Raw genomic sequence first — 13,446 nt, 5'->3', positions numbered from 1 at the left:
AGGAAATTAGGTTATCTGCTAAGAATCGGAACTGGAGAAAATATGTCCGTGAGCAGATGAAACTGGCCAGCATACTGACTCTACGCGACTTTGAGTAAACGATGAAACATTAATGGAATATAAGGATTTATTAGGTTAATCAATCTAAATTAGACCTTATCACAACCTATAAGGTAATCAGCTTGAATTAGATGAATCTAAATCTAAAATTATTATAAATTGGAGTCAGATTAAAATTCAGAGCTAGAAACAAATTAAAATAAATTATAACAAACAAAAATATTTCTTTTCACATGTGCTAAAAGGCTTCAACGCATTTAACCTTCACCCTTGCTGTTAGTTCCGTCATGGGACTGATAGATGGACCCTCACATGTGTGTGTATTTATATAGTTTATAACCATAATAGTTCTACAGTTTATTCTATTTTACTTGTTGATTTCTATTTTATTTAAATAGTGTATTTATTTTGTTAAAGAGCCCATATTATGGTTTTTTTGAAAATGCCCTTCCATGTAGTGTTTAACAGCTCTAAGTGAAGTGAAATATCCAGCTAAGGCTTAAATCTGTAAGTGTACAGTGTTTAAAACTGTTGATTCATCTATAAAAGAGTCGACTCATAGTGCTTCAAATGAGTCGTCTTGATAACGGGTCATTAGGTGTTTTGTGATGACGTATCTACGAAACACAAGTAGTTGCGTGTGCAAACCCGGGAGATTTAAACCTGCGGCCTCGCCCACTAACACAGAAAAAAGCCACACACACACGCACGCGCCGGTCGAATGTGACGTCACACTGTGCAGATGGATATTATTGAGTCTCTACCCAAAGATGAAACCTCAGCATTAGCCCAGCCTTGAGCAGTTTGAGTGCTTCTGGAAACTTCATGCTTTAGACTGGGTGTATATTACATGCCTAATATTCAATTTTTATACTGTGTGTGTGTGTGTGTGTGTAGGCCTATTATTATTTAAAATAAAATTTTAAAATAAAATTGATTATATTATGTACAAAATATTATTCTTTATAATTATATCCAGTTCCCCTAAAACTTTGCTTAAATACCATATACATTTATTAAATAAATAAAACCAAAAAGTAAATAACTGTTTGGTCTGACAAGTTGTCAGGACATATCAAATTTCAGCACAACACTAACTAACTAGTCTCACTCACACACACACACACACTTGTACACACTCTCACTAACACACTCACTCTTGTACATGCTCTCTCTCACATACACCTACATTCTATCTCAATTCAATTCAGAAATACTTTTTTAGCATGACTGTAAATGATACAATGTTGCCAACACAAACACATAGACATCTCACAGAGATAAGCCCTCCCTCTCACACACACACTTCTACATGCTTTCTCATAAACATGTACTGGCTCTCTCTCTTACACACACTACTACATGCTGTCTTTCACTCACACACACACACACAAACAAATGTGCATTTGATACTTATATAATTTTACGTGCTCATTAGGCTTACGATAGGTGGTTGCATTGTAATTATTTGGTCATAAAGGTATTAATTGTTTTAAATAGTTTTTCAGCTAATAATGTTTGTGATGTCATACATGCTACAAAAGGCTTTTGAAGCTGACAAGAATTGCAGTGCTGTACTTTGCGAACAGGGAGCAATTTAACAGAATCAGCTTCACACCAGGAAAATGAACAGAGTTCGCTCAAAAGTGTAGAGAGCTCATTTTTGGAGATTTTTGCATAAAGGTTGTATCAATGAAAAGGAAGGGTTCTTTTGTATGTTTCTTTGTTCAATAATGCTCCGGTTTACTGTTGGTAAAATGTAGAAGCAAAAACCTACAGCACAATAAGCTTAGCTTATAATTCCAAAAAAATAATAATATTGAAATCAGATGCAAAAACCTTTAAATTCCGACTAAATTCATTAATTTTCTTTTCAGCTTAGTCCCTTTATTAGTCTGGAGTTGCTACAATGGAATAACCCAAGAGCTTATCCAGCACCATCCATGTTTTACACAACAGATGCCCTTTCAGCTGCAATGCATCACTGGGAAACATCCAAACACACACACATATATATATTTGAGCCTACTCAATTTACCTGTACCACATGTCTTTGGATTTGTGGAGGAAACCAGAGCACCCAGAGGACACCCACACAAACACAGGGAGAACATGCAAACTCCACACAGAAATGCCACCTGACCTAGCTGAGGCTCGAACCAACGACTTTCTTACTGTGAGGCGAACGTTCTACCCTCAGCGCCACCACATTGCCGGCAATTTAATTGTTATTCTAAAATTAGTTTTTTTTTCAGCCTACTGTTTGAAAGATAATGAAAAAATATTTGCCACAAAAATAGTTAAATTGCAGAGCTAAGACTTAAAATATATATACATTTTAGGAAAAAATGTGTATGGTGGCTGCATGGTGGTGCAGTGGGTAGCATGTTCGCCTGACAGCAAGAAGGTCACTAGTTCGAGCCTAAGCTGGGTCAGTTGGTGTTACTGTGTGGAGTTTGCATGTTCTCCCCATGTTCGTGTGGGTTTCCTCTGGGTGCTCTGGTTTCCCTGACAAATCCAAAAACATGTGATCAAGACGGCGGAAGGGCCACAGCACTTTAGAGTCATGCACACCAATCAGGTAAAAACCTGAAGTAACAATGGAGACTGAAGATGACACCGAAATTTTAATAGACAATGGATTGACAATTAAAGGAGTGAAATCTGAAGTACGGAGGTTACAAAACAGAGACTATGTTGTTTCGTTCAAGCATCTGCCTGTTTACCTAGCAAATGAAGAAATTTTAAGCAAGCTAGAGAGATGGGGAGTTTTCCCCATATCTAAAATTAAAAGAAGATTGTATCCTGGCACAAACATAGAAGATGGAACAAGGTTTGTAAAAAACAGATTTCCGGAAGAGATGGTTTCCTTACCATACAGTACCAAAATCGAGACGGCGGAAGCGCCACAGCACTTTAGAGTCATGCACACCAATCAGGTAAAAACCTGTCGACTATGCATGAGCTCAGAAAATGTGATGAAGGAACGCCCAGAATTCAGGTGCTTCAAATGTGACGAAAGGGGACATTTCGCAAGGACCTGTACAGCTGTGTCGGGCCCGGATTGTAAATTGGCCCTAATACCTGCAGGGAGCTTGTCACGCTGAGTTGGCTTTGTCCGCTCGATTGACCAACGCGTACGCCTTGTTTTATCCTTGCAGGCCTAACTTCGCTGGTGAAAGCGCTTGTGGGGTTTCTGTAGTGTAGTGGTCATCACGTTCGCCTAACACGCGAAAGGTCCTCGGTTCGAAACCGAGCAGAAACAGTGCTCTTCTTTTGGCGAGAAAATAATAGCATCCACTGCCGCACCAGCAATGATCGTCGACAGGCACCCAATCGAAAAGGGTTATCAGCTCGATTTGCCTGAAGGTTTCCGTAGTGTAGTGGTTATCACGTTTGCCTCACACGCGAAAGGTCCCCAGTTCGAAACTGGGCGGAAACAACCTCTGGCTTCTATGACAATTGTCAAATCAGGCTTCTGTTGAGTACTGACGTTCACTGAAAACATTCTTTCTGCAGAGCGGTGTGAGGCTAGAAGTTTGAATTCAACTCAGTGTTTACCGCCCCTCGCGGTGTCGCAAACTTGCGTAGAATCTGATTTCTTTTAGCTTTGTGTTGTGCAAGAGCAGGTGGCCAGTGCGTTTGCTGGCCCTTCACGGTGCAGACCGTACAAGACAGCTCTATAAAAAAAGACTAAATACTTGAAGCAGCACTGGCCTATTGGTTTCCGTAGTGTAGTGTTTATCATGTTTGCATTACACGCTAAAGGTCTCCTGTTCGAAACTGGGCGGAAGCATACAATTAGCGGACACTTTTGTCCAAAGCGACATACAATAGTGGAGGTATTCAACAAGACGAGGCAATGCATACGAAAAAGGGCTATTTATTCCAAGTAATTTGTTTGTGCTCAGAGAATTTAGTGCTGGAGTAGGAGTGTCGTTTTCTTTAGAGAGAGCGATATTCACCGGGGTTCGGGTGTACTCTGAAGAGATGGGTGTCAGCTGTCGTTTGAAGGACACCAGTGTATCCGTAATCCGAGTGGGAATGGGAAGGTGATTCCACCAGCGTAGAACATTGAATGAAAACATTGTGGAAAGTGACTTTCCGTCTCTCTGCGCTGAAACCACAAGACAGTGCTCTCACCCTAACCGGAGGCTCCTGTGGTTATCACGATGGCTTTACTAGCGGAGGGTCTCCTGTTAGCAACTGGGCGGAAACATTCAGATTTGCTTTTACGCACATTCTCAATTGGCTCTCTGCTCACTGGATGATCCACGATACAAGGGCATGGATCTGTCAAATGTCATGACTTGACGTTGTACGAGGATTTGACGAAAAAAATGCCCTGCAAACCTTAAAAAGCAACGCCATCCCAGGACAATTCTTTTGATTCCCTTTCAGGGCACTTGCATTAAAGCCCGCGTGATGCGGCACTTTGTCAGTGTTACTGTAGCATTCGGACATGGGGGCAGAGAGTTAAAGACTTCAGCCTAAGGGCACTGCCGCAGGCTCGGTTTGTCAGAAGTGGGATTCAAACCCACGCCTCCAGGGGAGACTGCGACCTGAACGCAGCGCCTTATACCGCTCGGCCATCCTGACATGCAAACTTGGCAGGAGCTGTCTCCTGGGACCCACACCGCAGTACCGTGTCATGGAATCTGGTGTTTTACAGCTTGCCCAGCTCCGGCTGTCCAGCTCATTGGCGCAGCAGGCAGCTAAGCTGTGCTCGCCTCCTGGGGCTGCGCCTAGTTTCAATAGCCAACACTTGACAGCTGTCATTGCTTACGGCCACACCACCCTGAGGGGGCTATAGAGCAAACAGGAAGTGAGTTGGCAGCAGTAAGGAGAGAAAGGCTCTCCCCATTTTGTTTGTCTACCTTTTTGTTTATTGACCTTGAGTGTTTTTGTTTGTTTGTTTTCTTTTTGTCTTTAAAAACCACCTAATAGCAGCATTTTGCTGACTGAAGGGTGGTTATGTAGTGTGTTTTATTTTTAATCATGGACAGATTCCCCGGCAATGACATGGAAATGGAGGGACTTGCAAAAAAGGATAAAGAAAATGGGCTGGATAATAGACGAAGAGATAAAGAAAATGGACTTGACAACAGACAAAGAGATAAATAAAATGAAGAGCCCGGCCAACGAAGAGGTGAGAAAGGTAAGGATAAGCAAGAGGTACAAAGAAGAGTCTGGTTCTCTCAAGGTTTTTTTTCTTCACTCCCATCAGGTGAAGTTTTTTTTCCCTCTCCCCTGTGGCCACTGCCTCGCATGGTTCAGGATTGGTAGAGCTACGCATCGATGAATTGGCTCTTCAGTGTTTGAACTCTCAGTAATGATTAAATCACACTGAACTGAGCTAAACTGAACTGAACTGAACTTAAACACTAAAACCTGAACCACACTGTTCCAGTTACTGAACCACACTGTTCCAGTTACTATGACCATTTATGTGAAGCTGCTTTGACACAATCTACATTGTAAAAGCGCTATACAAATAAAGCTGAATTGAATTGAATTGAGTATGCACAAAGGAAGCAACAGTAACTGTAGTAGTAGAAAATGTAAAAGATGCAAGAAGATTTGATATAACCAAAGTAGTCACGGAGCTGATTGGAGAAGGAAGAATTCTGGCGGTGAGACCCAAACAAACAAAGGGAGTATGAAGTAACAATGGAGACTGAAAATGACACCGAAATTTTAATAGACAATGGATTGACAATTAAAGGAGTGAAATCTGAAGTACGGAGGTTACAAAACAGAGACTATGTTGTTTCGTTTAAGCATCTGCCTGTTTACCTAGCAGATGAAGAAATTTTAAGCACTCTAGAGAGATGGGGAGTTTTCCCCATATCTAAAATTAAAAGAAGATTGTATCCTGGCACAAACATAGAAGATGGAACAAGGTTTGTAAAAAACAGATTTCCGGAAAAGATGGTCTCCTTACCATACAGTACCAAAATCGAGACGGCGGAAGGGCCACAGCAATTTAGAGTCATGCACACCAATCAGGTAAAAACCTGTCGACTATGCATGAGCTCAGAAAATGTGATGAAGGAACGCCCAGAATTCAGGTGCTTCAAATGTGTCGAAAGGGGACATTTCGCAAGGACCTGTACAGCTGTGTCGGGCCCGGATTGTAAATTGGCCCTAATACCTGCAGGGAGCTTGTCACGCTGAGTTGGCTTTGTCCGCTCGATTGACCAACGCGTACGCCTTGTTTTATCCTTGGACGCCTAACTTCGCTGGTGAAAGCACTTGTGGGGTTTCTGTAGTGTAGTGGTCATCACGTTCGCCTAACTCACGAAAGGTTCTCGGTTCGAAACCGAGCAGAAACAGTGCTCTTCTTTTGGCGAGAAAATAATAGCATCCACTGCCACACCAGCAATGATCGTCGACAGGCACCCAATCAAAAAGGGTTATCTGCTTGATTTGCCTGAAGGTTTCCGTAGTGTAGTGGTTATCACGTTCGCCTCACACGCGAAAGGTCCCCAGTTCGAAACTGGGCGGAAACAACCTCTGGCTTTTATGACAATTGTCAAATCAGGCTTCTGTTGAGTACTGACGTTCACTGAAAACATTCTTTCTGCAGAGCGGTGTGAGGCTAGAAGTTTGAATTCAACTCAGTGTTTACCTCCCCTCGCGGTGTCGCAAACTTGCGTAGAATCTGATTTCTTTTAGCTTTGTGTTGTGCAAGAGCAGGTGGCCAGTGCGCTTGCTGGCCCTTCACAGTGCAGACCGTACAAGACAGCTCTATAAAAAAAGACTATAAATACTTGAAGCAGCACTGGCCTATTGGTTTCCGTAGTGTAGTGTTTATCATGTTTGCATTACACGCTAAAGGTCTCCTGTTCGAAACTGGGCGGAAGCATACAATTAGCGGACACTTTTGTCCAAAGCGACATACAATAGTGGAGGTATTCAACAAGACGAGGCAATGCATACGAAAAAGGGCTATTTATTCCAAGTAATTTGTTTGTGCTCAGAGAATTTAGTGCTGGAGTAGGAGTTTCGTTTACTCTAGAGAGAGGGATATTCACCGGGGTTCGGGTGTACTCTGAAGAGATGGGTGTTAGCTGTCGTTTGAAGGACACCAGTGTATCCGTAATCCGAGTGGGAATGGGAAGGTGATTCCACCAGCGTAGGACATTGAATGAAAACATTGTGGAAAGTGACTTTCCGTCTCTCTGCGCTGGCACCACAAGACAGTGCTCTCACCCTAACCGGAGGCTCCTGTGGTTATCACGATGGCTTTACAAGCGGAGGGTCTCCTGTTAGAAACTGGGCGGAAACATTCAGATTTGCTTTTACGCACATTCTCAATTGGCTCTCTGCTCACTGGATGATCCACGATACAAGGACATGGAACTGTCAAATGTCATGACTTGACGTTGTACGAGGATTTGACGAAAAAAATGCCCTGCAAACCTTAAAAAGCAACGCCATCCCAGGACAATTCTTTTGATCCCCTTTCAGTGCACTTGCATTAAAGCCCGCGTGATGCGGCACTTTGTCAGTGTTACTGTATCATTTGGACATGGGGGCAGAGAGTTAAAGACTTCAGCCTGAGCGCACTGCCGCAGGCTCGATTTGTCAGAAGTGGGATTCAAACTGTAGGGATAGTTTACAGTTTAACCCAAAGAATAACCAGTCAGGTAGATGAAGAAGAGCCGGAGTCAGAGATTTAAATAAATAAATCAAGTTTACTGAAGATAGTTTGCAGTTTCATCCGCAGAAGCCAGCTTTGCCGCTCTGCTTACAATCACCAATCAATAACAATTATACTCTCACATAACGTCATTAACTGCGTCATACATATAGGTGTTCTAACATAATTTGGTTAAAACACAGATAGACTAGGAACATTTCCACGTGAGGTTCGTGCGTACAATTCTGAACAATATCTAAACATGAACGTCAGACATCCTTTAGACTGATTAGAGCTGACTCCAGACCTGTGAAATGGATCAACAATCAAATAGAACACACACACATAAAGTATAATCTGTTTCTTATCCAAGGCTGAGTGTATTTTTAGCCGTCTTTATCAAAACTGGTTAAAAACCGGTATAAGCTACATTCAGACAGTTATAATTCCTTACCACACAAAGTCTATCTTGAATAAAAAGTAGAATCACTTTAAAAGAATTAACCGTAAAAAATAGCAAAATCACTTTAGACTTTTTAGACAATATTAACTCGTAGAAATAACAATAGAAACAGTTGCTTCCAGTCCTCAGCCCTCAGTTCCTCTCAAGGTCTCCGTGACCTCTGACCTAGACTGGTGGCTTCTGAAAATAGGTATAAAGAGACAGGCAAATGCACTGAACATTCTTATATTAAGCAATGTGTTAACTTATTAATTAAAATCGATTCACAGTTAAATACTGAGAAACAGGATGATGAAAAGGATAAATGGTGGTCCATGATGAGACGGATTGGAAAGCAGAAATCCGAATCCTTCAGTCACCCCTTTTGACCAGAATGGAGTCCAAACTCCGCTTCCGGTCAACCAGTGAGGTCACTAAGGAGAGTGAAAGTGATGACTCATGCTCCCTTTATAAGTTCGCAGAGTTTTCTAAACCCCTTCTTGGACAAGCTGAAACCTAAAAATTCCAGTCCCCAAGCTTAGGGCTCTTCCACTCTCCACCCACAAAAGGAGTTCCCCTTCGGGGGGAACTTCAGCACTATAAGTGGATTTGATCTGTAAAATCCACGCATTGGGAGGTTCGGTTCAGAAGCTACTCGTCTGAAAGAGTATTGAACGGGCCAATTAAGAATGAATTGGCAGCGCAAGCCTGCGCAGGTGAGCGGCATAAGCAATCAACTGAGTATATAAGCTCACCTGGCGCCAGCAGACGCTATCCTTTTCGCTTCAGAGACTTTCTGATCGAGTCGATGAGGGTTCCTCCTGCTGTGACCAGCGATTCTGAGCGAACGAGGGCATTCTCCCGGTCCAGAGTGTGTACACGCAGTGGCAGACGGTCGAGCTGGGTTTCTCCCTGGCCTGGCGTTCTTTGGGTCCGGTCCTCCAGAGCGGTGCGTATAAAGTTGCAAACTTCACAGAAAGAGCAACACAGTCGTGCAGCACGTCCTTATCAGGACGGCGCTCCGACTGTGCGTTTCTGGATGCGGTGGTTTCCTGTCCTCGGATGATGGGCGCGGGCACTGCGTTACATGTCTGGGGGTCCAGCATGTTAATGCGCTGCTCGCGGGCAGTTCATGTCGTCATTGCGATGCCATGACTGTTGCGCAAGATCGCGGTTAGCCTTTGCAAAAGGGTGAACCACCCCAGTTGTCCCCTGCTCTGCAGCGGGCACTCGGGCAGATCTGAGGGTTTCAGCGAGAGATAATCCGTCGCCCACGGGCCCGCGGACCTCCCGCTCCTCTAAGCGCTCCATCCAAGCTTCGGGCGGGGGAAGCGATCCGTCTAACAGATGGTAGCCCTTACGCCCGATGACACCGGAGACCAGATGTCCACCGCGGCATCGGAGGGTGGGCTTTCATTGTCCGATGATGATCCAGACCCGCTCGCCCCCTTCGGGCTGGTGAGCGCTGTCACTACGGATCCTGAAACGGACATGTTAGCCGTGCTTTCCCGGGCTGCTTCGGCCGTGGGTTGGAGATGGGTTATCCCCAAGCTCCGCGGCCGGACCGACTAGAGGGGCGTTCCCTTCTTCCCGGAGGTGCACAGTAGGCTCACGCGGTCTTGTAAAGCACTTTTTTCTGCTCGTGCTGCGTGTTCCTCCACCCTAACCACTCTTGACGGTGAAACAGCCAGGGGGTATGTGGCGATTCCTCAGGTTGAGTGCGCGATGGCGGTAAATCCGCGCGGCGCCTCTTCTTGGCGGGGTCCGCCTCGTCTCCCATCCAAAGCCTGTAAGTTATCTACCTCCCTCGGAGCTAGAGCTTACATAGCTGCGGGCCAGGCTGCTTCCGCCTTGCATGCGATAGCCACCTACCAGCGCTACCAAGCGCAGGCGCTGGCCGAGCTGCACGAGGGTGGGTCCAACCCAGGCTCGCACCGCCGCCGACTTAGCTCTTCGGACTACTGAGTCCGCTGCGTGTGCGTTGGGGAGGACGATGTCCACATTAGTGGTCCAGGAGCGCCACCCCTGGCTGATATGCGCAAAGTCGACAAAGTCCGCTTTCTTGACTTCCCCATATCCCCAGCCAGGTTCGGCGACACTGTCTGTGAATTCACCCAGGAATTCAAGGCGGTGAGAGAGCAGTTGGTGGGTGATGTCTTATCGGCGGTCCGTAGCCCGCTCCGCCCGCCGTGCCATTCATACCTGCTCCTCGCCGAAGGCGCCCGCCTACGAGAGCTGCTCCGCCCCCGCACACGCCTCAGGCGAAGCGAGCGCGTCGGGCACCTCGGAAGCAGGCAGCCCCCCTGCCCAGAACGCCGCTAAGTCCGGCAACGGACCGCGAAGCGCCCCTGGGACAGGCCATCTGGAGAAGAGGGAACTTGCTCTTTCCCCGCTGGAGGGCGGGGCCCCATTTCCTACGGCACTTTTTACTGCCATGAAAACATTATGAAAGGGCACTTTTCACTTCCCCAGATGTGACAGCCCGAAATCTGCCAGTCTGGGACGCTATGCTTTCTAGCTTGCAGATTCGGTGCGTTTCGCCAGTGGCTCACGAGCGCTGGGAGGACGGTCTCCTTTCTCCCACCCCTCGAGCCTCCCCTCCGGAGCTCGGGTTTGGAGTGAGAGCAAATATCTCACCTCCAGCTTTTCCGTGGGACCCGCAAGCTTCCCGGATCAGCACACCCACTCCGCGCTGCCCCACTGCTGGTACGTCAGCGATTGTAGCGATGAGTCCATTAGCGAGAGCTCTGCCTGCCTGGTTAGCGCGGGCCAGCTCTTCGCGGTGGCTCATACGCACAATCAGACTCGGCTATGCGATTCAGTTCGCGAAACGGCCCCCCAAGTCACGGGTGTGTATTCACCAGGGTCAGCCCCCTGTCCGCCCCTGTCTTGCGAGAGGAGATTGCTGTCCTCCTGGCGAAGGATGCAATCGAGCCGCTCCCTCCAGCCGAGATGGAGAGTGGGTTTTACAGCCCGTACTTCATCGTACCCAAAAAGAGCGGTGGGTCACGGCCAATCCTAGATCTGCGCGTTTTGAACCGCTGCCTGCACAAGCTGCCGTTCAGAATGCTCACGCAGAAGCGCATCCTCCGGTGCGTTCGTCCTCTGGGTTGGTCTGCAGCATTAGACCTGATGGACGCGTATTTCCATGTCTCCACTCTTCCTCGCCACCGACAGTTTCTGCGGTTTGCGTTTGAAGGTCGAGCTTGGCAATACAAAGCCCTCCCCTTCGGGCTCTCTCTGTCTCCGCGGGTCCTCACCAAGCCCGCGGAGGGTGCCTCAGCGCCCCTTCGGCTCGCGGGCATCTGCATACTCAATTTCTTTACGACTGGCTGATTTTTGCCCTCTCTCGGAGCAGTTGATTATGCACAGAGACAAAGTGCTCTGGCACTTCCACCTGTGGGGGTTTCAGGTCAACCAAGAAAAGAGCAAACTCGCCCCCGTGCAGAGGATCTCTTCTCTCGGGCTGGAGCTGGACTCGGTCACCATGGCAGCGCGCCTCTCCGGAGAGCGCGCTCAGCTGATGCTGTACTGTCTGAGAGAGCTCGACAGTAAAATAGTGGTCCCACTGAAACTATTTCAGAGGCTCCTGGGGCATATGGCATCCGCAGCCGCTTCATGCCGCTCGGATTATTCTATATGAGACCACTTCAGCACTGGCTTCACGATCGAGTCCCCAGACGCGCATGGCACGCGCGCGCACACCGAGTCTCTGTTACTGCGCTGTGTCGCCGCGCCCTCAGCCCTTGGAGCGACCCCTCGTTCCTACAGGCCTGGGTGTCTCTAGAACAGGCGTCCAGTCTTGTTGTCGTTTCAGCAGACACTTCCAACACAGGCTGGGGGGCTGTGCGTTGCGGGCATGCGGCTGCGGACCTGTGGAAAGGTACCCAGTTGCATTGGCATATCGCCTGGAGCTGTTGGCAGTGTTCCTCGCTCTCCACCGTTTTTTTTCCGGTGCTGGAGCGGCAACACGTGCTGGTCAGGACGGACAGTACGGCGGCGGTGGCGTATATCAGCCGTATAGGGGGTATGCGCTCTCGCCGCATGTCTCAGCTCGCCCGCCGTCTGCTCCTCTGGAGTCATCCGCGGCTGAAATCGCTGCACACCATTCATATTAAGGCAAGCTCAACCGTGCAGCCGATGCGCTCTCACGGCAGCCTTGCGTCCTGGAGAATGGAGACTCCACCCCGAGTCTGTTCAGCTGATATGGGCGCGATTCGGGGAAGCCCAGATCGATCTGTTGCTTCCCCCGAGATCGCTCATTGCTAGTTGTTCTTTCCCTGACCGAGTGCTCTCGGCACGGATGCACTGGCTTACAGCTGGCCTCGGGGCACGCGCAAATACGCGTTTCCCCCAGTGAGCCTGCTCGCGCAGTTACTGTGCAAGGTCAGGAAGAGGACGAGGAACAGGTTGCTGGTTGCGCCCCTCTGGCTCAACCGGACCTGGATGTCAGAGCTCTCCCTCGCGATAGCCCTCCCCTGGCAGTCCCTTCGAGAGAGCACCTACTCTCTCAGGGACAGGGCACCACCTGGCACCCTCGCCGATCTTTGAAGAGATTTTAGACGCGAGGTAGACTTAGGTAACCTCCGATTGCGGTGGCTAATACCGTCACTCGGGCTAGAGCCCCCTCCCCGAGCGCGCCTATGCCCTGACGTGGAGTCTATTCACTGAATGGTGTGTCTCTCGCTGAGAAGACCCCCGTAATTTGCCAGATCAGCGTTGTGCTTTCTTTACGCCGGAGAAGCTGGAGAGCAGGCTGTCGCCCTCCACACTCAAGGTTACGTGGCTGCCATCTCCGCTCTCATAACGCGGTGGCTGGCAGCACCGTGGGAACGCATAACCTCATCATCCGGTTCCTCAGGGGCGTTAAGCGAATTAATCCATCCCGCCCCCTCTCATGCCCTCTTAGGATCTCGCCCTCGCTACACAAGCCGCGTCAGATCCCTTCGATCCTCGACTCAGTATCTTTCTGTCCCTGAAGACAGCTCTGCTGGTCGCGTTGATATCGATTAGAGGGTCGGGGACCCGGAGGCATTTTTCGGTCAGTGACTCGTGCCTGTAATTGGGCTGGCTTCTCTCACGTCCTGAGACCCCGCCCGCGATATGTGCCCAAGGTTCCTACCACTCCGTTTTAATACGAGGTAGTGAGCCTGCAAGCGCTGCCCTCGGAGGAGGCAGACCCAGCCCTGCTTTATTGTCCAGTTCGCGTTTTGCGTATTATCCGGACCGCACTCAGAGTTTAGATCATCTGAGCAGCTCTTCGTCTGTTATAACGGTCGGCAGCAGGGAAGTGCCGTAC

At 48.1% G+C, this 13,446-nt stretch overlaps 1 long non-coding RNA gene and 3 other non-coding genes across 4 annotated transcripts in view; 3 read left to right on the top strand and 1 right to left on the bottom strand.

Moving 5' to 3' along the window:
• Positions 1-3,252: 3,252 nt before the first annotated feature.
• On the top strand, positions 3,253-3,325 carry trnav-aac (transfer RNA valine (anticodon AAC)). The gene has a single exon. It is a non-coding gene; the product is annotated as a tRNA-Val (tRNA).
• Positions 3,326-3,429: 104 nt separating this feature from the next.
• On the top strand, positions 3,430-3,502 carry trnav-cac (transfer RNA valine (anticodon CAC)). The gene has a single exon. It is a non-coding gene; the product is annotated as a tRNA-Val (tRNA).
• A 2,997-nt stretch (positions 3,503-6,499) lies between these two features.
• trnav-cac (transfer RNA valine (anticodon CAC)) lies at positions 6,500-6,572 on the top strand. The gene has a single exon. It is a non-coding gene; the product is annotated as a tRNA-Val (tRNA).
• A 1,145-nt stretch (positions 6,573-7,717) lies between these two features.
• LOC148682208 (uncharacterized) overlaps positions 7,718-13,446 on the bottom strand; it is a 286,875-nt gene continuing 281,146 nt past the window's right edge. The window contains exon 4 of the long non-coding RNA XR_015942990.1: positions 7,718-8,724. This is a non-coding gene — a long non-coding RNA (uncharacterized LOC148682208). The remainder of the gene's footprint in view (positions 8,725-13,446) is intronic.

The sequence above is a fragment of the Danio rerio genome, chromosome 4, assembly GCF_052040795.2.
Source record: "Danio rerio strain M-AB ecotype USA chromosome 4, GRCz13ab, whole genome shotgun sequence".
NCBI lineage: Eukaryota > Metazoa > Chordata > Actinopteri > Cypriniformes > Danionidae > Danio > Danio rerio.
This window is presented reverse-complemented; position numbering and strand designations above follow the sequence as displayed.